General features: G+C 39.4%; 1 protein-coding gene across 1 annotated transcript in view; it reads left to right on the forward strand.

Moving 5' to 3' along the window:
- The first annotated feature begins 260 nt into the window (after positions 1 to 260).
- The window catches only part of PAM (peptidylglycine alpha-amidating monooxygenase), a 115,881-nt gene continuing 89,941 nt past the window's right edge, over positions 261 to 26,200 (forward strand). Inside the window, exon 1 of the mRNA XM_058824089.1 lies at positions 261 to 343. The gene's annotated coding sequence lies outside the window, so the exon portion shown is untranslated. The remainder of the gene's footprint in view (positions 344 to 26,200) is intronic.

Genomic DNA, 26,200 nt, shown 5'->3' on the forward strand with positions numbered 1-26,200 from the left:
CCCAGCCCCATTACTGAGAAAACCGAACCCTCCCCTGAGGACTTCAGGCCTTCCCGTGCAAACCCCAGCCTCTCTCCTGTGACCACAGACCCACTGGGCCCGGCGCCCAGCCCGACCCGGCGCGGATCAGAGCACAGCGGGCCCGGACAGCGCCTCCCAGCGGCCTAGCCCGGCGCAGTTACTGGGCCGACGTGAGCGCCGCCGCGTCCCCCGCGCCGGGGCGGGGCGCGAGGGGGGGCGGTCCCGGGGCGGGGCAGGAAGGGGGGTTCGCGGCGCCAGACTCCGGTGTCGGTGTCGCTGCTGGCAGCGTTTGGGAGTCAGCGGTGTGGCGCGCCTTCCTCCCGTGAGTTCCACCTGCGCCGCGTTCGCTCGGGCATGAGGGCTGCGGGGAGGGGAGAAGCAGGGGGTACTTTGAGTTGCGGTGATTCTCCCGAGCTCCGCGGCGGTGCCGGTGCCGCGCCTTGGCCGGACGCTCGCCCGGCCGCGCTCGGCGCTGCCTCTGCGTGGGCACACATGCGGCGGCGGCGCCGCTCCCCTGCGCGCTGCAAGAGCCGCGGCGCCTCCCGCGGATGCCTCGGGGAGGGTTCCCGGACGCCCGGAAGCTGCTTCGCATCGCCGGGGGCCGCGGTCTTGCGGGTGCCAAGAGCTGCTCTTTCCTTGTTGGCTGCAGACTGCGGCGGCTGCGGCTCTGGGAGGCGGGGGTTGCCCCATCCGGTCCTCCTTGTCCCCTGCTGAGCACTGCCGCCGCCGCCTGAGGGGGTTGATGCGGCAGAGCCTCCGCTCACCCCGCGGGACTTCATGTCCTGTGCAAAGCCGAGGGACGAGCTTCCCCGGGACCGCCGAGGCACGGCGCGCTCCCCGCCGTCAAAGTTTCCCGCGACGCCCGGCGCAGCCAGCACGAGCCCCCTGCGAGCAGCGAACGGGGCCGTCCCGAGGCCGGTGCCTCCCGCCCGTCATCGGGTCTGGCTTAAAGGGCCCGGCGGCATGCCGGTAGTAGGAACATGGCTGAATGCGGAGAGGCAGAGCCCCTCCGGACTTTGGCGCTGGCCGCTGGCACTGTCATTTCTTCACCTCTGGGTGTTCAACCGTGGCAGGCATGGAAGCATTCAAGTGCTGCCGTTTTGTTAGTTTCGACTTCCAGCTGTTTAGAGTACAGCTGGAATGTATGGTTCCCAGTAGTCCATGGGAGTGGCTTTTTTGTTCGGTGGGGTTTTTTTTTTTTTTTTTTTGTTGTTTGTATTTTTGTTCGGTGGGGGTTTTTTGGGGTTTTTTTGTAAGCCTTCACTCCTAATTCTATTCCTTTAAAACTCAGGTATTAATTTCAGGCATTACTATCAAAATATATATGCTTTCTGTATCAATCTCTTATGCTTCATACATATTTTTAAATGTGCCATATAACTGAGAACTGCTGTGTGAAGGGGGGGTCCCAGAGCTCTTCAGCTATGGTAAAGCCATGGGCAGTTCTGCGGTTAACTTATGGATTGCAAACACAGAGGTGCTGTCATTGCCAGGTTGGTAGGTTTTACTGTAGACTGTTGTCACATTGCCTGCTGTATGCTTGCAATGAGTGTTCTTATAGATTGAACACTCTGGATAGATTGGAGTAAAAAATTATATATATCACTGGCATGAATTAGAATTTTTAAGCTACTTATTAAAGAAAAAATATTTGGCATGGAATTGAAAGTCTTCTTACAAGACCACAGGCGTTTTTAATATCACAAATCTCTGTGATCTGTCACTTAATAGGAATCAGGTGTTTTGTTTCCTTTTTGATTTGAGGCACTCCTTTTCGGTGTTTGCAGGGATTCTCACATTAGAAACATTGAAAACAAATGTATGGCTTTCAGAAAACAGCAGTTTAATTCCAAAATTTTAACTGAACTTTTTTTTTTTTTGAGTACTTATGTGTTGGATTCTTATTTATATTTCTGTTCTGTGCTGTAGATCTGAAATGATGAGTCTGTCTTGTACTGCAAATCTGAATTCAGGAGCTAGTTTTCAGAAATAACTTTGCTGGAAGACTGAGGCTGACTATTTGCTGACTAATGCATGCAGAAAAAATGGAAAGTGGGTTGAATTTAGACCTTAGGTATTGAGTTAGTTTCCTTGATGTGGTGATCTCCCTGTTCGGACAGGTGAAATGAGATCTAGGTAGTAAGGGCTAGCAAGTAGACAAAAGAAGATACTTCCTTTGACATATGGAGGCAGAGGTCTGCACAAGTCTATGTGCAAACAAGCTTAAAGTAATCTCAAAGATCCAATCCAACATAGAAACCCACTATTTTGATGCTTTATCTGCTTTCTTGTCAAGTGAGAGAGTCTCAGGGCTCTCAAGTGTCCAATAATACAAGATAGGATTGAATCTGCTTGTTGTGGAGGTTATTTCCTTGCTGATACCACAAAATGGTCAAAAAGGATGTTTTTTCTTGATTCCTTAGAGGTTAATCCAGAGGAACTTTGTTGTGAAATGCATACTTATTGAAGACAATTCTTATTGCATTGCTTCTGTTTTACATGTAGTCATGGCTCAAAAGGTGCCAAGAGGCTGGGATTTGTTCTGGAGTTCTCATTTTATAGCTTGACAGAACTATTCATGTTGCACACTCAAAAATGATGGAATGCACAATGCAATTAAGACTATACTTTAAAGGAATTTCATAACTTGCCAGGTTTCCATTTAATGTATTTAATCGGATCTGACCATTGCTTGTGATATTTAAGATTAATAAATCTCCTGGGATGTTTATAGTATTACTATCCAAAGTTATACTACTGTAGACAGAGTATTGAAATGTATCACAAATGAAGCCAAACAAGCTAGAAAAAGTATTCGTAGTGTATACTTTTAAAACAATTGCTACCAATTAGGATTAAATACTTAAAAGAGTAGATTGTACCATATCTACCATATTCTGTTCAGTACTAATAGGCTATACCATGTAAGTTGTTTTGCATCTTGCGAACAAGATATAGTGATGGCTGATCTGAGCAAATTGTTGCTAGACTGGTTTACCAGCCTGGTCTAGTATGACAATCTGAATAGTCAAAATATCCTGAATAATTTAAAAAATGTCTCTATGTAAGGCATCCAAGTTCAATCTAATGTTAAAGTGGCCGAAAGAAACACTGGACATTCTCTAACGACTGAGAAATGTTTTCTTTATGCTTCAGAGCATGAAGAAAATACTTCAGAGCCAATCAAATAAATGGAAGGTGTTTTTCAAGGCACAACTAAGTGTTTTGCTGCTTTTTTCTCTCTTTTTCCTCCATTTTTTCTCTCTTTTTTCCTGTCCCACTCCCCTCTTTTTTCTCCTCCCCCTTTATTTTTTTTTGTCCTCTTCTTCCTCTCTTTTTTTTACCTTATTCTTTTCACTTTTACCTGTCTTTTACTCTTTCTTTCCCCAATAGCTTTGTCGAAGGAAGGGGACCAGGACACCAGATGGTTCATCACAGGTCCAATTTATTGAAGAAAGCATCAAACACTTATACAGCAAATAATAAGCTTATGAATATTCTGTAAGCCAAGCGATCTATTGGTTAAACTATACCATTAACTCTTCCTCATTCCTTTGGGCCTGCGTTGTCTACTTCTCACGTCTCGCTCTCTATTTCTTTATCATATCCAGCTAGGCCCAAGGACACACTATATTGCAGGTGTAGGACTTGGAATTAGCCACGGCTTTGTACTTTTCCAGTCTCTAGTCAACTAAATTCCCAACAAGCTTTTTCATTGCCTTCCTCCTCTTCTGTCACCTCCCCCCTTTTCATGTTTCCCCCCTCTGTTTTGCTTTTCCTCACCACTTTTCACCTTTTTCTCCCCCTTTCACACTTTTTCCCCCCTTCTTTTTCTCCTCTTTTTTGTTTTTTATCTCCTTTCTAAGGCAGTCATGACATAAAGAATTGAAATGCATAGGGCAACAGAAAGAATTTACAACAGTGAGAATTTACGACATAATCCTGATTGAATAACCCCCTTAATTTCTCTGTGATAAGTGAAGGACTCTCTTTCATTTTCTCTCAGTCTGTACTCAAATTCGGTGTCTTCCAGTGGGCCAAAGTAAGGAGGAGAGGGTGTTATTTATAAATTGTTCAGGCATGTTGAATCAACGAAAAGCATTTTCCTGCAGAAAGATGTAATTCAATAGATCTCAAATTTTATGGGTTACTTTATAACTTATATGAAACAAATATTTAAAGGTGAATTTGTGTTAAAGGTATGTGGGAATGCAAGTGTGGAGTGCTTTTGTTATGACAATATTCTGGAAGCTTAAAGTAAAATTAAGTAGGATTTTGAGATATAACTTGGCACCATGTGAGCAAAGAACAAGTACTTACAAAAATTGTGTAGGATATATGGGAAGCAAAATTAGTTAGTGTGGTTTTTTGAAGCACTGTTTTTCAGGTATGCATCTAAAATGTTGGGGTTTATTATTAGTAGTGTTGAGAAACATAAGCTGTGTAGAGATTCTCTTTCAAATCTATGTGAGAATGTGAGTGAAATTGAATACTAGCCTCTGAAATTATACATACAGATTGTATATTGAGAGATGCTAGGAGAATGCACACTTCCAATTTGTTTAGTAGGTGAAGATCAGGCAATTTGTTTCTAAGGAAGACACTTAGCAGTCATTAGTTGGAAGAGCTCTCTTGCAGCACTACTCCAAGCCCTCTGAGCACTTTCTATGCGTTGTAGAGAAAGCAGTTTTCTTGCTTTCCCACCACCCATCAATGTTTTATTGACAATGAAAATACTCAGCAGAACCCACTATTTTATGCAAAGAACAAAGTGTGTTTTGCAATAAAAAGCAATAAATAATAACCTCGGCTGTTCATATTGCAGTGATCAGGTTCCTGCATTTTAGGCAACAGATGTAACTTAGCAAGTGCTCTGGTTTAAGATACCAAGGTTCTGCAATAGCCAAACAGAGTGTGTCATCATATGAGAAGAGAGTTTAACTGCAGCAGCTTACAATGGATCACTGCATAGGTGGAAGCATGACTTCTGCTTTTGAACAAATTATTTTCATAAACTTGTATTTTAAATCTATGAGATTTTTGTTGTTTGTCTTTTCATACTCTTGCTTTTGCAGTCCTGCATTTATGAGGACCAGCACAGATGGCTATCTTGTCAGTATGATTACTTGCAGTGACAAGGGAGAAAGGGATGCTGTTTACAAAATCCTCACTGTGTATTTTGGTTTGTTCTTGCCTGGTAATGATGTTGCATGATCTTTGCTGCATTTTTCTTCCCTTTGGACAAAGAATGCTGAGGGTGGTGTAGAATCATATCCTATTTATATCCATATCCATGAATGTGATGCGGTCACATATTCCATCACTGCCTCCCAGTTCCACTCCACAGTTATCAATATTCTTTTTTGGATGTTATGGTACCACTTGGTAGTCTCAGTCCTGTTCTGGTATTTTAGTCTGTGCTGTTGTACATTTGTGGTCCTAGTGTACGAATACAAGTACTTTTCTGTAGAAATCCCTACAAAACAATGGTATCTCAAAGGTTTGTTTTTGTAAAATTGTCTATCTCTGTCAGAGTCCTTAGTGTGAAGGGTTAATCCAGACTTGAATAAGAAAAAAAAAGTTTTCTTCTGATGGTCATATGTTGCAAGTGACTTGCTTTCAGTCTTCTGTGTTGTATATGCCTCAGGTTTTCATACTTCAACAAAAAGGAGATTATTAGTCTTTCATACTTGGCAACAAAAAGGGATTATGAGGAAATGAATTTATATTGAATGTAAGGTTTGTGTTTTTTCCTTTTTTTTTTTTTTCAGAGCACAGGACCAGGTTAACACTAGAGGGCCACTGGAAAACTACAGATTTGTTTTGCTCTTATGCCTTCCACCCACATATAAAAATGGTGTGGGGGGGAGGGGTGTTAGCTGCATTTGCTTTCTGTTGCAGACCTCTAAGTAATGTCCTTCGACCCATTTGATAATACAATTACTCATCTTAAAAATTAGGGCCTACAGTATACCCTTTCTGGCTTGTTTCAAAAATGTCAATCTAATTTTCAATCAAAATTATTCACAGTCTTCGTATATATTCATTGTTCTTGCTTAGTATCATTCAGTAGCTTAATTCATACTTTGTTCTCTGTATATACTTCTGTGTAGAGAACAGTCATGTTTACTTTTAGACTTCATGTTGTTGGGCTGAAAAGTCCAGATTGTCTTTGTGTCATTACATACTGTGAAAACTAAGAGTTTATTGGGCTTAACTTGGAGAGGAGAAGGCTGAATGTGACCTCGCTGCAGACTGCAGCTTCCCCAAAGGAGGATGCGAAGCGGATGACACAGATCTGCGCTCTCTGGGGAGCAGTGATAGGATGCAAGGAAGAGAATGGAGCTGAATCAGAGGAAGTTCAGATATATAAATACATGGCTATATTTATGAAACAGTTAATGAAATTAGCACTTGAAACCTTGTTTTAATTGTCTTTGTTTAACCATTCATTTTGAGTTGTTTTGGTGGTTTTTTTTTACTTCTTCTACTCCACTTGTCTCACATTTAACAATCTCCCATGTTGTAGTATGGATAAAAAAATAGTTAATCTCCCCACCTCTGACCAGCTCCACTGCATTTTCTTTTGTCTTGGGGAATGATCTTTTGTTTAATTGAAGAAAGATATTATAATTTGCTAAGATTATGTATGCATATATTTTTCTCCCACTCTGTTTCTAATTTCTCTCTGTTTCTAATTATTTTTTACCTCAGAATCTATTCAATTTTCTTTTTGCTTTGATTCAGTTTAAATAAAGCATCCTTATTGAAACTAGGGTGAATTAATGTACTTGAAAGTAACAGTAGGTCCATGGTACGTTTCTAAACCACGGGATGCTGGTCAGCCTTGACATCTTAGAAGGCTGTCTGATACTTCCCACAGTAAATTTCTGTGGTCTACAGGCTGTAACATTGACAAGTTACTGAATATTGGTTTTGAAGTCTTCCAGTTGAAAGTTGGTGTTGTTTTGCTATGAAGACAATAAGTGGAGTGCAAACAGAGACTAGAAGGAAATATAAAGAGAAGTAGGTGAACTGGGAAGGAGGGGAAGAGTTGCATTGAAGGTCAGTTTGTGGGAGCAAATGGGGCTCAGTCTCTGCAAAGAAATGTGTCTGCAGATACCATTGGGACCATGACCTGGTAGGAGAAGGAGAAACTCTGTGAACTCTCTGGCTGGGCCGACAAGAATCTGGATCAAGGGAAGAAAACTGGAATAGAAGATCAGTTTCTATGAGCTAGGGACTGAAAAACTGAAGTGAAAGACTGTAAGGTTGAAAATCAGGCTAATGTGAAGTGAGGTGGAAGAGAAAATCAAAGACTGGAATGGGTCATGCAACTAGCCCATATCACAGTAAATGTATTACTTCTCATGTCTAGCATATTTAAAGGATTACATTAGTAATTATTGAGAATAGTCAAATGTTTTGTTCTGTGAGATTCATTAACATGCATTAGCATAACTGGTATGCAATTATGCTTACCTTCTTAATCCTCATCTTTTCAGGAAGCCATAGCCTTTTCTTTTAGAAGCACATACCCATCTGTAATTTGTGGTTCCTCCCTCTGTCCCTTCCCAGCTGAGTTAACAGTTTGTGAAACTGCACCTTTACGTCTTTTCAGGTACTGAAGGTGGTTGTAGTTGAGTGTTTTATCAAGAATAACAACGTTTATTGCTTTGTAACTGTTCCAGGGTGTCAGTGATTATTTTGCATTACAAGTCAGCTTGCTTTAGTAGAGTTCTCCCTGAACCTCACTCATGTGCCCTAAAGCAGGAGTGAAGAAAAGGAATTTGAAAACAGATCAAGTCAGCCTTGCCTGCTTACAGCAGTCCACTTAAAGGGAGGTGGGAAAGCTAGTGTTTGTTTTAATTCTTAGCTCTGTTGCAGACTTCTATGCTATATTTTTTAGTTTCCCATTAATTATTTATATTCAGATTGGTTAAATTCAGTTGGTTTTAATTCCTTTTGTGAGCATGTTGTACTCTGACCTCAAATTAAGGAGATGGATTTTATGGTAATAAGCATTCCAGTCTCATTATAGAAGAGATTAAGGATTTATGCTGGATTTGAAAGCATCCATTTTATCCTGACTTGAAATACTCACTGCTTTCTGCTTGTTTACTGTTGTTTGTATTGAGACAATGTCAATGTATTTTAATCACCACTTTATGAATGTTAATTTACTGTAGTCCTTTCAGAAGTTAATTTGCTGTACTATCTAGTTTGGAGAACCTAGCTGTTCTTATAAAAGCTGCTAGTATATAACATAGTTTTTATTACACACTACAGTTACTACAATGTTAATTAAACAGTGATTTCCAGTTTTGCTTATTTTCAACTAAAAAAAGGTATTTTTGTCTTTTCTTTGACTGTCTCACCCAGCTTTCTGCCTGCGAGATTAATATAGGATCACAGAGTGGTTGAGGTACCAGGGACCTTTTGGAAATGATGTAATGTAACTCCACGGTTAAATAGGACCAGCTATATCAGGTTTCATATGACTGTGTTCACTCAGGTTTTGATTAGTTCTATGGATGGAGAGTCCACAACTCCTCTTGGCAGCCTTTTCCCATGCTTGACCACTCTTATAATGAACAAGTGTACTCATTTTTGCGTGTAGAATTTCTTCTGATTCAATTTATCCCTGTTGACTCTTTTCTAGTCAGTGTACAATGGAAGGTCTGACATGCTTTCATCCCATGTTGAACAATCTTTTGTTTACATGTATTGATTAGGTTTTACCCCACCTTAAGCAGGCCTTCTCTTCAGGCTGTAAACAGTCCCATCTCTCCTTATATGACAGATGCTGTCATCTTTGCATCCTGTGTTTGATCTTGTGTCATGGACATATTTTATGAAAATCCTTTTGCTAGGATTTTTTCTCCTGAGAAGCTGAGAGACCTCAGAAACGAAATGTAAACAATAATTATTTGCTGCTGTGGAATGCAACAGGTGCATCTTTGATTGGTCTCATGTGGTTGTTTTTAATTAATGGCCAATCACAGTCCAGCTGTCTCAGACTCTGGTCAGTCACAAGATTTTTATTATTCATTCCATTCCTTTCCTTTCAAGCCTTCTGATGAAATCCTTTCTTCTATTCTTTTAATAAGTTTTAATATATAATTTTCTTTTAAAATAATATATATAATGAAATAATAAATCAGCCTTCTGAAACATGGAGTCAAGATTCTCATGTCTTCCCTCATCCTGGGACCCCTGTGAACACCACCACAGTCTTGTGCTGTATGTCCCTGTCTCTTACACAGTTGGACTCCACCTGTGTGCTGCGTCTACTGCTGCTACCTGGTAAGGGTCCACCTCTGGAAATGGCTTGAGGCTGTTTTTACTGACGGCTTTGCACACCTGAAAATGTGTTTCTTTAGGATGTGATCTCAAAATCTAAAGTAGGCTTAAATTGTTAGTTAAGTTAATAAGCTAAAGTAAAATGTACTAATTTATGTGAAATTACCTTATAATTCCCATAAGGAATTTCCTATATAATTTTCTTAGAAAGAATAATTATCTTTCATGTTTTCCTTAAGTCATAAGTTTCACAGCTTGGTGTGTGTCATGTTCCACTGTGGGGAACTGTTGGAAGTTCTTAGAAAAACAGGTGGTCTAGGATGAAAATAAGTCTAACGAGACAGTATTGTATCTGAGAACTGTTTATTGGTAACAAAAAAAGAGGGAGTTGATTTACTAAAGAGGAGTAGAAAAGACAGAAAAAGGAGGAAGGAAGATGAAAAATAGTGGGGGGAAAGAGGAGACAGAGAGGAAAATTGGGCATTGGCACCCCAAGTCAGGGAGTGCCGCCGACGGCCCGGTGTCAGGGAGCGTGTGCCCGCTGGCTGCCGGGGAGCCTGCGCAGCCCTCGGAGAGGCCCGGCTCCACAGGCACAGCTCCCCCGGCCACGGGCAGCCGGCCCCCAGGTGAGTGAGGGAGGGGGCGCTCGGGCGGGAGGTCCGGAACGCTGGACAGGTGGCGGTGGGGATCATGGTGGCGGGCTGCACCGGCGAAGCAGGGCTAGAGGCAGGCAGGAGCGCGGGAACGAAGCAGGCAGGGCGTCGGTCGGAACACAGGGAGGCTGGACAGGCGGCGGCTGGGACAGGCGAGGGGTGGGGCGCACACAAGGCTCGGAGGTCAGCCAGAGTCCTGCCAAATGCCCAGCGAGAGGGAGGGCCAACAAGGGCAAAGAGCGAAAAAGCAGGCTGGAGCCAGGGCAAAAAGGACAAAAACAGGCTAGGGCCAGGGCAGGAAGCAGACGACCAAAAGACCAGACCCAAAAGATAGACCTTGTGATGCAGTTATTTTTATGCTCCCTGTCTCCTCCCGTGATCTGCCTGCTGACAGGAGACCACTGGCACGGTGTTCCAATGTTCCACTGCAGTCCATTGGTGGAGACCTCTTTCCATCTGTTGGAGAGCCCCTCTGGAGGGTGCAGTGTTCCTGGTGGTGGTCTGCTGCCTGCTTGTCCCATGTGGGACATGAAATCGTTGCCAGGCAAAGTAACCCCAGAGACAAGGCTTTCTCCCATCTTCTCCTAGTTGCCTCCTGTAAATGGCACATGTGCAAGCCCTCCCCCACATGCTTCTGACAACCATGTTGAGAGAGAATTGAAATTAAATTGGCTCTTCATATAGGAGCAGTGAGTTATTATGATCTTTCTTCTGTGGAATGGACTTATTCTATTAACTCTAGCATACCAAAGTTGTTTCAGCATTTTAGTTTGTGTGAAAGAAAGTTGAGAACTCTCATTGATAAAAATTACTTGCTCTATAAAAGATCAGTAGTACCTACAAGGGCAAGGTAAAGCAATCTCTTCAAGGGTCATCAAAGCATGGAGATCTTCCCCTAAATATCCATTTTCAAGGCTCCCTTTGCAGTTATCCTTGGATGTTGATCAGCTCTTCTGGCCTTTTAGTTCCCACTAGAGTGTTTTTTGTGCCCAAAACTATGCTGGTCAGGTGTGACTGAGCATCACTGTCACTCCCAGGTTGCCAGTGGATGTTCCTGTGAGTTAATGTAACTGTGAGAATTCCCAGGGAGAATGCTCACATCTGCTCTCTGATAAAGGAATGGGGAGCATAATTTTTGCGAAATACATGTTGTAGAATGTATTAAGGAGTATTAGCAAAGTGTTCTGAGATTAAGGACGTAGTTTCTTGGCACCTGGGCCAGTATCCTGGCAGGGATCACTGTAAACAAGATTGTCCTTCCAGTACCAAGGTGCACCCCCCTCCTCTGTCTCAGACAGGAACCTGGTGTCTGTTTCTGTGTGGTGATGACCTGACAGTAGTTTGTAAGTGTTGTAATCTTGGACTCACACCCTCCGATTCAGAATTAGTAATGCTCTTGTTGGCACTGTTGGCCAAACCCAACAAAGGGCAGGTAGGTGGAAGAATTCACAACAGGTTTTTGGGAGGTCTTTTAGTATGCTTTATTAAAGTGGCTCCACAGGATTGATAGGGATATGTGATAAACTCATGTTACCTGGTGTTCACAATCATGCAACAGGACCATTTCTCCTAGAAATGACGACCCTTATTTGATTTAATGCAAGTGGGAATACCTAACCACTGATTTAAAAAGTGAAGACCTTTCATAATGACCTTCTCGTTGGCAGGGGAGGTAAGCAGTACAGTCAGGTGCTTATAGATGTGTCTGCCAGCACCAGTATTTAACAGAGGCCCTGGCCTTTTAGAAATGGCCCTGCATAGTATCTGTCAGGTGTGGCCTGAGACCACCGAGTGCTCTGTCTTTCCTGAGACTGTTGTGGCGGTTTTTCTTGCTTCTGTTATTTGCAAGTATTCTTAAAGACATTTAGAATGGTCTGTCTGGAGCAAGGATTGCCTCTTATTTTGTCTCCATTTGTAGATGGCAAATATCCCTGAATTACTTGATTTCTTAGGAGACTCCACTCAACTGACACATTGTCAGTAGTGGTTATTGCAGAAATATGTATCTTAGGTAACTGAGCAGCAGCAGCATTGTGTTCCGGCAGTAGCTCACCATGATTTGCAGTATAGGCATCTACATGTCTCTCATGGCTAAGTAAGCAATGCTTTTGTACACCAGACCCCAGTGAGGTTTACCATGTATCATCCAGTCATCTGCTTCTCATTTCCTAGACCACAGTGTGAAACCTTTGTAAGCCCAAGAGTCAGAACAAAGACTTCTGAAGCAGATTGCTCTTGCAGCATAGATACAGCCATTAATTCAATGTATTGCTTGCTCCTCCCTTTCTTTGATAGGTTAGGAAGGTTTGCTCAGCTGTTTCAAGGGTTGCTTTCCACTGCAGTTTTTCTTCTACATTTCTTGATGTCCAGTCAGTGAAACATTATTCTCTTGGGTTAATTGCTTGTACAGTGGGAACTGCTATGCCCAAAGTAGAGGCACACTGTTGTTACCCAAGACAATTTGTCCTGTTTTCTCATCTAAGGCACTTTGTTGCAGCTGGGAGATGTAAGCTTAGAAATGCACCGTTTACACTTGACCTTGGTTTTTTTTCTTATTATATTATGTGACCATGTTCACAGGGGTCCAAGGATGAGGGAAGAGATGAGGATCTGACTCCATGTTGCAGAAGGCTTGATTTATTATTTTATGATATATATTATATTAAAACTATGCTAAAAGAATAGAAGAAAAGATTTCATCAGAAGGCTAGCTAAGAACGGAAAAAGAAAGAATGAATAACAAAGACTTGTGTCCCAGACAGAAAGTCCAGCCAGCTGACTGTGATTGGCCATTAATTAGCAACAACCACATGAGACCAATCACAGATCCACCTGTTGCATTCCACAGCAGCAGATAATAATTGTTTACATTTTGTTCCTGAGGCCTCCAGCTTCTCAGGAGGAAAAATCCTAAGGAAAGGATTTTTCATAAAAGATGTCTGTGACGTGTACTTAGTCTCTTTATTTTATTTTTTGATAGGCATCAATGCTAGCAATGTGTTAAAGAATTGGTAATGTTTTTTTGGCCATCTACAAAAGTCTTACCAACTTGTTGGATATACTCCTACTGTTGGGATCGCCATGTGGGTCCTGTGTGTCCACTCCAGTAATTATTTGTTTTGATACTGTTTTTTACCATCTTTTTACCTGCTGAAAAAATATATTTCATAGTTGGCTACTGTAGCAAGAAGTTGTCTGTTCAGTTGATTACTTGTGACTATTTCTTGAAGTAGCTGCTGGATCATAAATTAATTGCAAACATGAAGCTATTTGTTTTGGAAAACTTGATTTGATCTGGCATAATTTCTCTCGAGTGTCTGTGCTTAGATTCATATCATTGCTTGATTATGGGAGAGGATTTTTGATCTATGAAAATGTTTGCTTCTTGAGTCTTACCCAAGGGCTTTTACTATGGTTTGTCCAGTTCTTGCTGTTTAGGAGTAAATAATTAGCTTCCAGCATAATTTCTTTCACTTTTTACACAATGAAGTAGTAGAAAACTTGCTGATATTCTCAGTAGATTTATTATGTGAATGCTTTATTCTGTTTTGCAACCTTGAGCTTCAAGAAGATGATTAAAACATTTACATTTTTGTTGCTTCCCCATAGTATAAGTACTTCCCTCTCAGCAGAATTAAATTGTAATTAATCTTAGTAACTAATCTTTGGCTATGGCCTCGTACTTGAGAGTACTGTTTCTTTGTACTGCTGTCAATATGGAACTTGTGAGCTGTACAACACTTCAAGATGAGCCTATAACTCTAGAGTTAGAGTGCAGTGTAGTCGGAGACCTGGTGCTTTTCAAATGGTCTTGCTGTAGATCCAGAACTCTGGCTAGGTAGGAAATGGATCTAGCAGGTGTGGAATAGTATTTATCTCTGTTTAGAGAAATCAATTTTCATTGAGGTACTTCCTTTATTGCCATCTCTGATACTTAAATTGCATAACATGAGACTTGGAAAAAAACACATTACCACTGTGAGTGGCACTGGTCATAGAGCTCTTAGATAAAGTGAAATAAAACCTGAGCTTTGTATAGCAATAGTAACAAAGTGCTCTCAAGCCAATATTGTTGCTTAGGTACCTTTGAAAGTCCGCACCAGGGTTTTCCAGTTGCCACGTCACTCCTCCAGGGAGAGGAGTGATTGCATGATGATGAATGTGAACTTCCAGTGTTCTGTAGTATCTTCTGTTACAGCCTAACAGTGAATCAAGAGCAGCTGACCTTGGCCAAGCATGTCCCCTTGATTTGACTGGTTTTGGAAGACATAGCACCTGAGGCCTTAACTTGCAAACAGACAGGATTTAATAATTTAATTAATGTCAAACCCAGCTGTATTTGTTTGCATAAGTACAGTTTCCTGTCTTTGGGTAATTTGAATGTTTTGCAGCTACAAGCAATCTCAATATTAGTTACCCTATTCTCTATAATTTCTTCTCCTGAGATTCTCTTTTGTCTATCCATTTAGTGGATATTTGTTCACAATATAATTAAAAAATAGGCTGTAAATTGTAATCTTGTTAGATGTGAGTGCTTTTTGAAGAATTTATGTTCACTGAAATACACTAAAAAATTTTTTCAGGGTTCATGTTTCTTGGTTTGTTGGTAGTGAAGTATAAGATACTGTCTGTAGTTTACTCAGGTTTGTTGGTAATTTTGACAAATATATGAGACAGTAAAAGGAGTAGCCTTGTCTTAAAGCCACCTTTGTCACTGTTATTTACTCCACCAGTAAGGTGGAGTCCAGGTCCCCATTCTCTCTGTTGGTTCTTACTTGGGCTTTTATTCTATTATTATTGTACTATATCTCTGTTTAATCAGTATCAATTTTTTTATTTCTTAAACCAGTTTTTTAAAACAAAAAAGACTTTCAGTGCAGACTAAATTTTTCTCCAAGTTGTTCTCATTAATTTCTCTCTCCCTTGCTCTGGACAGGCAGTCTCCAACTTGAAATTTGTGCATTTCTTCTCTAGAATATCAAAGAAGCTGGGAGAGGGAAGAAACTAAAGGAATGATAGCTTTATTCTTTATTGCTTTTATTTCAGATAACTATCTATCACCTGATCTTGTCTTGTCAAAACCTTTTATGTCTGTGAGGAGAAGGAGTGTTATTCTGACAGTACTCCTCACAAGTATCAGAATGTTAGCACTGTTACTTTAGGTGCTTGTGGTCTTCTTGGTTCCTTTTATTTTTTCTGTCAGTCACATTTATAGTAGTTGCTTATTAAAAAATAATATTACTGAAAGGTAATTTTATCTGTTTCCCACATTTCTGAGCGTGTTTTGGTTTTCCTCCTTTTTTTTTTTGGTATTTCTACTTTTCATTGTTTGGTGATTTTAAAAGTAGCTCTCAGCTTCCTCAGTTGTGTCTTCAAAATATTAAAAATGTTTTTCTATCTAATTTCTGATTTTCTGAATTGGTCAGGTTTTCTGTAGGTTATGGGGTTTTGTATTTCTAATTTTTTGTAGTTCATTAGTTTTGTTGTTTCCTCTAAATTTTATTTACTTCTGTCATGTGGTATTTTTTTTCTTGAGAATTGATTTGGAGACATTAATATGGAGTTATTGTTACATTGAATTCAGAAGGCCACTGTTGAAAACTGCACCTGAATTTTTGTATTTGCATTACTAGATTTTTTCAGGAGCAGATGTTTCCAAAGAATGGAATGTATTTTCTAATAGTATCATCATGATGTTCATTCTGTTAGTCGATGTACCTGTACGTTCACAACAAGCATTGTCATCAAGCATTAAATCTTTTCTTTGGTTGATGTTCAAATCATGTAGATCAACATTTGTGCCTTATTTCATCTTCTCATCCATGTCAAAACAACTTGACCTACATACAACCTGCAGGCATTTGCTTAGGAAGAGTTTCTGAGTTATTGTATGTGTGTATACATTATTTGAACATAAGATCTTTTTCAATTTATAATAGCGTATATTCACTTACTAGCAGGGAACTGATGCTTAAACCAGGTGCTTTTTGAGGTAGAGATCTTTTTCAAGTGTTATATCTGGTTATTACTTCTATTTGATGTTGTGGATTTTTTGGGGTTTTTTTGTTTGTTTTTTAATGAAGGGACAGTAGTTGTCAAGGGTTGCAATTATCACTTGCTGACTGTTCTGCACTGCAAGTTGAAAGTTCAGTTGATGCTGGATTGGCATAGTCTCATAGAAAAGTGAATTGCCTTGTTTCACAGCTGCGTTATTACTGTGGTGAAATCAGAGTCTGAACAATTGTGCCAATCACTTACTGAGTATGGCCTGTTTATTTTAAAATCTTCATTTGGGTTGGCCTTGGCTGCCCTCGCCAGATCCCCACTCAGCTGCTCTTTCACTCTCCCTCCTTAACAGGATGAGCTTAGAAAGTATAAGTGGAACAGCCCAAGCTAAAAAGACCGGGAGATCACTCATCAGTTACCATCATGAGCAAAGAGGTTAACTTGAGGAAAAGGAACTTGATTTATTGCCAGTTGAAAATATGGAAGAATGGACTCCCAGTGGGCTGTAGCTTCCTTCAGGGCATCTCCAGCTGCTTTGCAGTGAGGTGTTTCATGGGTTGCAAGCTTGGTATCTGCTTCAGTGTGGGGCTTTGCAGGGGCTGCACGTCCTGCTGCTTGGAGCGCCTCCTCCTCTCTTCACTGTCCCTGGTGTCTGCAGGGTTGTCCCTCTTTTGTGATTTTCACATTCTACTGTGCAACGATTTTGTAACTTCACCAGAGGTACCACCCTCCTGGCTGAAGGGCTTAGTCCTCTGCGCTGGTCATGTGGTACCACCTGGTTTTGGTACATTTCTGTCCTCACAGAAGCCCCCCTGCAGGCGTCTTACTGCTTGTACTTGGGCATGTAAACCAAATAAAACGGTCAGTGAAAAATCAAAACTTGATGTTTAAGATAATATGAATAATTCTGGGGACTCTTCTTATGTATGTGTAGTCATACGGGATGAATTACATGGAACTAGTTAATGTTTTCTCATTGTGTTTGCACATACATCTCTTCCAGTTCAAAATACCTAGGGACAGATAAAATAACTATTAGTTTTCTTAACAGAATCACAGAACAGTCAAGGTTGGCAGGGACCTCTGGAGCTCACCGTCGACACCCACCTTGCTCAAGCAGGACTACCTAAAGCAGGTTGCCCAGGACCATGTCCAGATGGATTTTGAAAATCTTCAAAGTTACACTCTCCACAACCTCACTGGGCTCCTACTCACCCTCACAGATGATTCCCTCAGTCCTTCTGCACATTTCCTAATTGCCATGATTGATCAAAGATTATGAAGAGTAGCAATCATGGGTGCATCCCATCAGGACCGTGACCTTATGTATGTTCAGCTGGTTTAAGTATTCCCTGACCATGATCAAGGTTATGTCTTCCTTGCTGTAGACTTCCCCTGGGATTTGATAAGGTCATGATGTTTAGTATGACATTTCCTCTAACTTTGTAGCATATAAGGAGACCAAGAGATTGGTTCAAATAGTGTTCCTTATGTGCCTTTACGTGCATATTAAGTATTTTATGCAGTAATTCTATGGAGTTGGTTTATTTCAGTGGTCATGGCTGCTGCTGTTGGCAGTTTCATGTCCTGCTCTGGTTAGCTTCTAATATGTGAGAGAGCAACTGCAGTCATCTATCTGCCTTGAAGCACTGTTTTCTCTGTCAGTTTAGTGTTTATATATAAGCAAAGAATATGCTTTTAATGAAATTGTGGTATTTCAGCCAAGGATTATAACTGTATGTAGGTTGTGTTGCTGTATTTAAAAGACAGCTAATATACTAGAGGGATCTTTTAATAGATTTACATGCAGATAAGCACAAAGGTGATTTATTTGAATCAGTTAAATTCTGCTTCTCTTAGCATCTAGCTCTTTCTTTCCAATATACTATAAAGAAAATGTTTTCTTTGCTTCTGTTTCCTTTTTTTGTTTTGTGCACACTGACAAAGCTAGCTGCATTTAAATAAATCCCCATCAAAAGCAATTTTCTGTATGTTTTTTACTCCATCGAGGATATATTGATTTTTGTTCTTTAGACCTACATGGGTTTGTTATGCATAGGGCAAAGAAATCATTAACAAAGACATGATGCAGTGGCATTGATTCTGATTTCTATGTCTATGCTTTCTTGTTTATATGTGAAACCTGATTTGAGAAAATACTACAGCTTTATGTATTGCTCTTGATTGCAGAGATCATTACCAGAACTTTTATTTCACAATCCACAGTACAAATCCTTTGTTTTAATTGACTAAATCAAGCACGTCTGCTGTCTTATAATAAATTTGGCCATTATGAGTCATCTTCAAATAAAAATAGAGCTTCCACCATAAACTGTATTTGCTCACCTATAGGACCAGAATCAAAAAAAGAGAGTAAGTTGCTCATTTTGCTGTGAAGTCTGTCTCAGACGAGCTAAATTAGGGAATGTCTTGCCTTGCTGAGCTTCCTGCCAGTTGTTTTGCAAGGCATTCACATGTCTTAATTAAATATTAAGAGTTCTTGATTAAAAATGACCTTTTATATTTCTGTGTAGTGACTAGAGAAAAGCTTCTGGAAGATAGAAATAGCACACTTCATCTGTAAAACACTTAGCGTGGAGATCTGCTAATTCTGAATCACTTCAGAATGAAAACTAGGTCCAACATTCTAATCCTTTTAACCTACCCCTCTGTCAGACATTTTGTGGTTACGGGAAAGGGACTGTAGCCACATGTTGAATTCTCTCATTTTCTTTTCGTTTAGGGGTTACTTATCTGGAAAGGTAACTTACAAAAGTCCACTCTCCCAAACTTCAATTTGGAGTTTGAGGTTGGGAACATTAACAGGAAGTAATTTATTCTTGTGCCACAAGCAGGCTGAGGTATTTTCATAACTCATTTTGCTATTTAAAAAAAAAGCTACAGGCATCTGAAAAGGAGGTTATTGTGAAAAAGCCCTTCTTCAGATAAGTTTCTGATTTCAGAATTAGTTTGGTATGGACATGTCACTGAGACTTCTTTGAGATGTGGAGGCAGTGTAAATTGAGCATGCTCCTTGGAATGAAAGTGTTGAAGTTACTGCAGGACTGTGGAGTGGAATGAGGAATTTTGAAGCATGGATATTTGGTTCTCTGAAGCTGACCTTTAGTGACCTTTGGTGTACTTTTAGTCAGCCCTCAAACCAGCAAAGCAATAAAGAAATGGTGGTATTTAATGACTGAGGGCCAACCCTATTTTAGGGCAAATTAGGAAATTTTCCTGTCAGATTTTTATAAAAACCTCTGTTATCATTCTGTTGGCAGAGCTGCAGAAGGCATTTGGTCATTGAGCATGCATAAAGTTAAGGTGGTGGAAGAAGGTTAATATCTGATTATTTTTCAGTGTCTCTGTGAGCAACAGTTGGACAGAGCATGAATAAAATTTTAGATTATGCAAAGTTGGGATTTACTTTGAAATTTTTGCTTGAAATACAGAAATGTAAAATGAAATGAGGTTAACAATAAAGACTGCAGTCTTAGCAAGTGCCTCATTTTTTGCTCTCAAAAAATTGTGATGTGTACTGTTCCACCCCTACTAATCTAAGAGGACCTCTTATGTTTCCACTTTAAAATGCGTCTTGTGTACACTGAGAGTCCTTTTAAAGAAATGTATCAGAGTTGTAAGAAGTCTTGTTTTCTACAAAACCTGTTTGTGTGTTTCAGGGATCCATGTGACAAGGACTTAGTTGGGGTTCAGTATTGTCTGTAGACCTCAATCTCCACAGCTGTACTTAAAGTGAAAAGAATGAGCAATTAGATTTTTCCAAATGTGAACATATCAATAAAAGTGCCTAGGTACAACTTGTTAATACTTTACTTTATTGTATCTATTTTAGGAGTGTAGTCCTGTCTCTTTCTGGTGTTCATTTTTGTAGCTTATCCCTCTGTTTCACATATAGCAAATTTGCCCAGGCAGTAGATGTTCTTTTAAGAAGGCTAATTAAAGAGATGCATAGACTTAGAGAAATAGGATATATTCCAGACCTTTAAGGGGAGAAGGTTTGTGTGGCTGAGACAAACAAACAAGGTGGCCTGTTCAGGACACAATTGTGCTGCTGCTTTGCTCCCCCCTCCTGCCTTTCCTTGAAGATATTGATGATGGGGGTGGCCATTCCAGAAGTTTGTGCACAGTGGTCTCCTCCTCCAGCATTGCAATATCAGAAAACATGTTTATTTATTGTGAAGATATGTGCAGGAATAAACAATGTCTGTAAAAAGGAAATTGTGGTATCATTCTGCTATTAATGCTCTTTCTGTGAAAGTCTTCTAAGATTGCCCAGTCCAAATGTTTGAAGTGGAACTGGTGCTAAGTGAGAGATTTGCAGAGATTTTATAGTAGAAATGCATGAAGTAATGAAAATACTTTTCTCTATACAATTTCTGTATAATATTGTATATTTCTGTATATTTATAATAAACAATTCTGTATTATTTATGTGAGTGTGTTTTTCTCCATGATATGAGATAGCAAGATACAGCATTGGCTCCAAGTTCAGGAACCAATGCTATAGAGTAAGGACTTGCTGCTGGAGAGTTCTTGGCCTCCTTTTTGCCACTGATGTTGGTTGTGATAAGAACTGTAGCTCTGTTTTGGGAACATGTTACTATAGAAAATTAGAGAAATCTCCCTCGTTTAGTTGCAGCTGTACATATATGAAATAAAACACAATAAGTCTCCTAATTCAAAATGTTTTCTAATTTAACTTGGTGTTTGTTATCCCTTACATTCCATAATAGTAATAGTATGAGTTTCTAGGTGTAATACCAATTTAGTGTTTCCTGTTTTGACACATAATAATCTAATTATTTTATTATTATTATTACTATTTTCAGCAATTTTTTAACCATGTGGTAAATGTTCATTGCTGTCTAAGCTGGTACCTCTGCAGCTTGTTTAGCAGGTAGACAGTTACTGCCTTAAAGAGCATATGCCCAGGTTTCTGTGGAGAGGGGAGATTTTATAGAAACTCATAGGATTGTTTGGGTTGGAAGAACCTTAAGGATCATCTTGTTTGAAATCTTGTGCAATGGACAGGGACACATGCAATAGGCCAGGTTGTTGAGAGCCTCATCCAGCCTGGTCTGTAACACTTAGAGGGATTGAGCATCCACGCTGTCTGGACAAGCTGTGCTAGTGCTTCACCAACCTCATATCTTATCTAAACATTATCATATGATATCTGAATATACTCTGTTTCAGTTCAAAACAATTTCCCCTTGTTACTAACAGTACATGTCCTTCTAAAAATGTCCCTTTCCACCTTTTTTGCAAACCCCTTTTAGTTACAGGAGGATGCTATAAGGTCTCCTTGTAGTCTTCCCTGCTCCAGACTGAGCAGCTTATACTAAACTTTCTCAGCCCAGCTTCAGAGGACAGGTGCTCCAGTCCTTATATTGCCTTCTTGGGTAGAGGAAGAGATTTGTGGAAGAGTGCCAGGAAATAGATTGAAATCTGTCTTACCAAAAGCAGGACTTCATAATATGCTGTGATTGCTTGAGCTACTCTTTGATTCTTTCTATTGCTGTAGAAATGAGAATCTAGAACAACTGTGAAGTGTTAGCATAATAGTCCTAGAAGTTTAGGTGTAAGAGGAAACCATTACATGTGGCCTCAAAAATTATGTCAGGATGGTTCTTCTACATGCCATTGCATTATTATTTGCAGGCTTATTCTGTGCTGACATCCTAAGCTTGTGCCTGTTCACAGACATACAAAAATAAAATTACTGCTCATTGTGGTTTCTTTTTTTTTTTTTTGTGCTCTTACAACCAGACTTTAATCAGCTCAAAGAAATATTAGGAAGAATGAAAAACTGTCATCTGGTATGTTTAATCTGCCGCCAATACCTGTCTCCCTACTTGATATCTAACCTAAATTGGTTGTTTTTCTGTAGCAGTTGCAGGAGGGATGACCCTGACAGTATTAGCATTCCATACTAAATTAAGTTACTCTTCAAGAACTGGACAATGAAGCTTTTCCTTTTATTTAGTTTTTAAAGCAGTCAAGTGAGTTAACTAGAGATGAACAGAAAGTAGTGGAATTGGCCCAGAGAAATACTTCTACCTGAGATTCTAGTTGGAAAAAACTGAGACAGTCATTTAGCTGCTAAATCCAAATAACTGAGGTGTTGGATTTATGCAATTTACTAGATCTGCAGCTACTGTCTGATCCTCCCCTTCCCAAAACAGGACGGAGATTGTGGGAATTGTGTTTTGGAAAAATGTCACTTTAAAGGCTGAGTGTGTCATCTAGCAGTTTGAAGTTGTGTGTGTTTTCATTTTCATTTTTTGTAATTATAGTTTTTACTCAATAGTGAGAAGTTTATTGCTTCAAATTTAAAGCAAGCTTTTATATTCAGCTTCAGACTGATGTGATTGTTTTTTCCTTTTTTTTACGCTATTAACTTGGAAATTAATTTGAGGTAAGATAAGCACTTTTGGATCTTGTATATATATCTTGGTTTTAGAAGAAGTTTCAACTGTTCATACTGCTGTGGCTCTTTTGACTTGGGTTTCTTAACAGGAGCTACCTTGATTGTAGCATCAGTCTATAAAGGTGGAGTTGGAGGGTACAGTCTTCTGCTTTTGTTGAGCTATGCTTTTCACTGCTCTTTTTCTCTGTATTTATGCATGGGTGAGCGCTGTTGGTGTCCATTGGACACAAAATACTGGTCTCAACAGAGGATCAACATTGTTATGGCTTTCTGCATTGCTGCAGATAGCAGAAGCTTAAGTGAGTTGCTTTTGTGACAAAGGCAAGTCTCTGGCTGTTTTTTACTTCTGTTCTTTCTCTGAAGTGTGTGTAGCGTTATATACAAAAAGATACTGGGGTGGAGGGCAATGCACTATTGCTCCTTAGATCAATGGTTTTGAAACCATGTGTGTACAGAAAATTTCCTATGAAAAGCAGGTATATGAAGCATCTGAGGAAATTTGCACTTGAGCTTGAAAAGGGAGCCATGAAATGTGCTTTTTTAAGATAACAGTGCAAAATTTGGTTGACAAGACCAAATGATGTCTGTGTAGTTGTAAAAGTGGTTGGCCCAGTAGTGTTCTTAACCCACACATCTGATGATCCGAGCTTTCAACCTAAGTGTGAAAATCATAACTTCTTCACAAGGGCATGATTAATGTTAGAATTGAAAAAATGACATTGATTAAAAAATCTGTTTATGGTGGCCCTTGCAGATACTCTAAACTGAAGGAATCCCAACTAGCTCTGTAATTCTGATTGGATTGTTAGTCACGTGGTTATTCTTGAGTATTGAGAAAACAAATATCTGCTGAGCTATTTGTGTGCAAAATGGAGATGATAGGTCTGTTTTCTGGAAAACAGCCTAAATAATCTTATTCAGCTGTCTTTGGGCCATATCATGGCACTGCTTGTAATATTTCCCAGAGTTTTGTCCTTCCTAACTAATCTACTGACTAATAGTCATTGAAGTTGAAAGAAACATGATACCAGGATAAACACTTCTTTTCACAGCCTGAGCTTTAATATTAGCTGGACTTTAGGTTTCATTGTCAACAGTGTTTTATCCCCTAGTCCAAAAGAACATTCTACACTTAAAGCTCTTCTGTGATTTGTGGAAGGTAATATATCAATGTGATGGTGTCAATGCATGCAAATAGAGAAAAGAGAAGTGCTTATGAATTTGCTGCCTGAGAGTATTGCTTCTTGATATCTGACTCCTGACAGATCTTCCAGATGTTAGATTTCAATAATGAATTCAAGCTATGACACTTGTAATTTAAAAAGTCGTATCACAATTAATAGAATCAGGATTCGGTGCAGGGTTTTTTTCTGCACAGCAGCATAATAGCTGCCTCTGTGACAACCTTCATTTCTTTCTGAGCAAATGGAAACCTAGTATCACAAGCCTCAGGAAGTTGTTAAAGCAATTAAAGGCTTCTCTCTCAGCACATCGCTTGGTTACCATAGTATCCTTTGCCTCAAAGCCTTTACTGATGATGTCAGTATGCATACAGGGGCTGTTCATAGCGTCTACGTGAAGATTATTCGGCCCTCACTAAAGATCATAAGCATCTCTCCATACATTCTATTATCCAGTGTTATTTTAGTAATTAATGAGACTGGAAGGTAAGTGACTGTTGCTTCATATTGAATAGTTTTTATGCATCCTCACGCTGAAGTTTCAGTGTTGCTTTTTTGTTTATTCCATTGCATTGTTCACTAAATGCATAAAGTATGTTTTAGATGAACCAATTGCATAGCTTAGTGTAATTTAAATGGAATGACTAAGTCTAGGTAATTTTCATAAATATATAAAAAGGTAAAGTAAAAATCCCTGAAGTAAAACCAAATTGATTTGTTATATAGTTAGAGGGTTTTTACAAATTAAAATTTGCAGAGAATTATTTTTAATCTTAAGAGGATGATTGAAATGATGTAGTGAGGAGTACTACCTAAGAGAAAAAGGTTCACTTAAAAAAATTATTATTAAAACAATAACTCAGCAATCAACACCCATCTCATATTAAAAATGGGCTTTGATAATGCAGGAAATTCTACATTAAGGTGATATGTATTGTGCAAATCTGTCATTGTACCTCTCTTTCTCCCATGCATATACAGTATGCAAGTAACTTTTCTTAACCTGTACCTGTTTTCTCTCTTTGGATCATAACATTCCTTGGCTTATTTAGACACTTCAGTCTGTTTTGGGGAAAGGGGGCCTCTATTGACATCTCTTAAGGAAAATGCTTAATATGCACCGACTCATTTGACAGTTTTAATTGCTATTAATTGCAACAGATGTGATGCATTAGAAGAATAGGAAAGACAGTCTAGTGACCATACTGTGCCTTTTGAGTAGCCTTAATTCCTTGTGGACCGAGGACTTTTTTTTTTGCTTTCTAGTATAAAGATATATGTGCTCTTTTTCTTTCTCTTGACTGTCTAGCTATTAGTTTGGATAATGATAGAAAAATAATAATACTTTAGATATTCTGATGCCTATTAACTTTGAGATTTGACACTTAAAAGTCTGTTCATGTATTTAATACAGTTTTTGATTGTTCACAGTGTCTTCCTTTATGGCTTTAGGAATTGTGCTTTTCTGTTTCACCTTAGGAAGTTAGATTAGGGGGATTTTATTCATTGTTGTTGTTTTGTTCACTGTTTTTTTGTTTGATTGGTTTTCAGTTTGGCATGTTAGACACAATCAACCAGTATGTAAAACATATTTCTTTAATAAATATCTACTACTATGTGGTAGTAGTTTGGAGTTGGGTGCTTCTTTTCATGTTTATTAATGGGTTCGATTTGTTCTTTCTCCCACCAAATCTTTTGACTCCATGTTTGGGTTTCACATTCCACCAGTTCATTACAGAAACAGGGTTTCTGTTTGTTTTTTCATTTTAATCCTGTTAGGTCATTTATAGGGGTGCATGTTTGGGTGCACTCTGGAGATCTTCCATTGTAGTGGTGTCATTAATCATTGCTGCTTTCTCTGTTCTGAGCAGAAAATAAGCAGGATTACAGGAGGACTGAGGGGAAAGGACAATAATTACTTTAAAGGAAGAAACATTTTTTTCAAATAATATTGTGGTACTGACTTATAGAAGGATGTGACAGAATTAGAGCAAAAAGAGTATCAAAAAGATGAATATGAAGAGAGAGATAGTTACCTTAAACATGGGCTGAAGGAGAAGTTCTTGAAAGAAAAAAAAGACTTGAACAGGATAAATTGGGAATTCTTTCCGTTTCTATTATTTAACAAGAGAACAGATTAGAACATTATCTAAGGTAATGCTAACCGTTTTTGAGGATGCTAAGTTAATTCAATGTTGAAAAGAGTAGTCTTGCTCTCTCTGGTGCTCTTTCCTCTCTACAGCAGTCATGAGGTGCATTTGTTTAGTGGGTTGATGTAACATAAACCTAGTCTGTAGTAAGCAAAGAGATTTTCCACCAACTGGCTAGATAAGCCCGTTCTACTGGAATCTGTGGACTCACAAAGTCTGTCACAGTAGACAAGACTGGTTTAGTTGCTCTGCAGAGCTTTAGCTTTGAGCACGTTCTGCTGTAGCCATAAGTACAGCTGTACCTTAAAATCATGGTGGGTTTTAATGAAGTTTAAAATCTCCCTGTTCAAATACACCTGTGAGAAAAAATAGCTGGTTGGCACATGACATTTTGTGGTCAGTTTCTGAATATTTTCCCTCATCTTTAGGGAAGTT

The sequence above is a fragment of the Ammospiza caudacuta genome, chromosome Z (genome assembly GCF_027887145.1).
Source record: "Ammospiza caudacuta isolate bAmmCau1 chromosome Z, bAmmCau1.pri, whole genome shotgun sequence".
Taxonomy (NCBI): Eukaryota; Metazoa; Chordata; class Aves; order Passeriformes; family Passerellidae; genus Ammospiza; species Ammospiza caudacuta.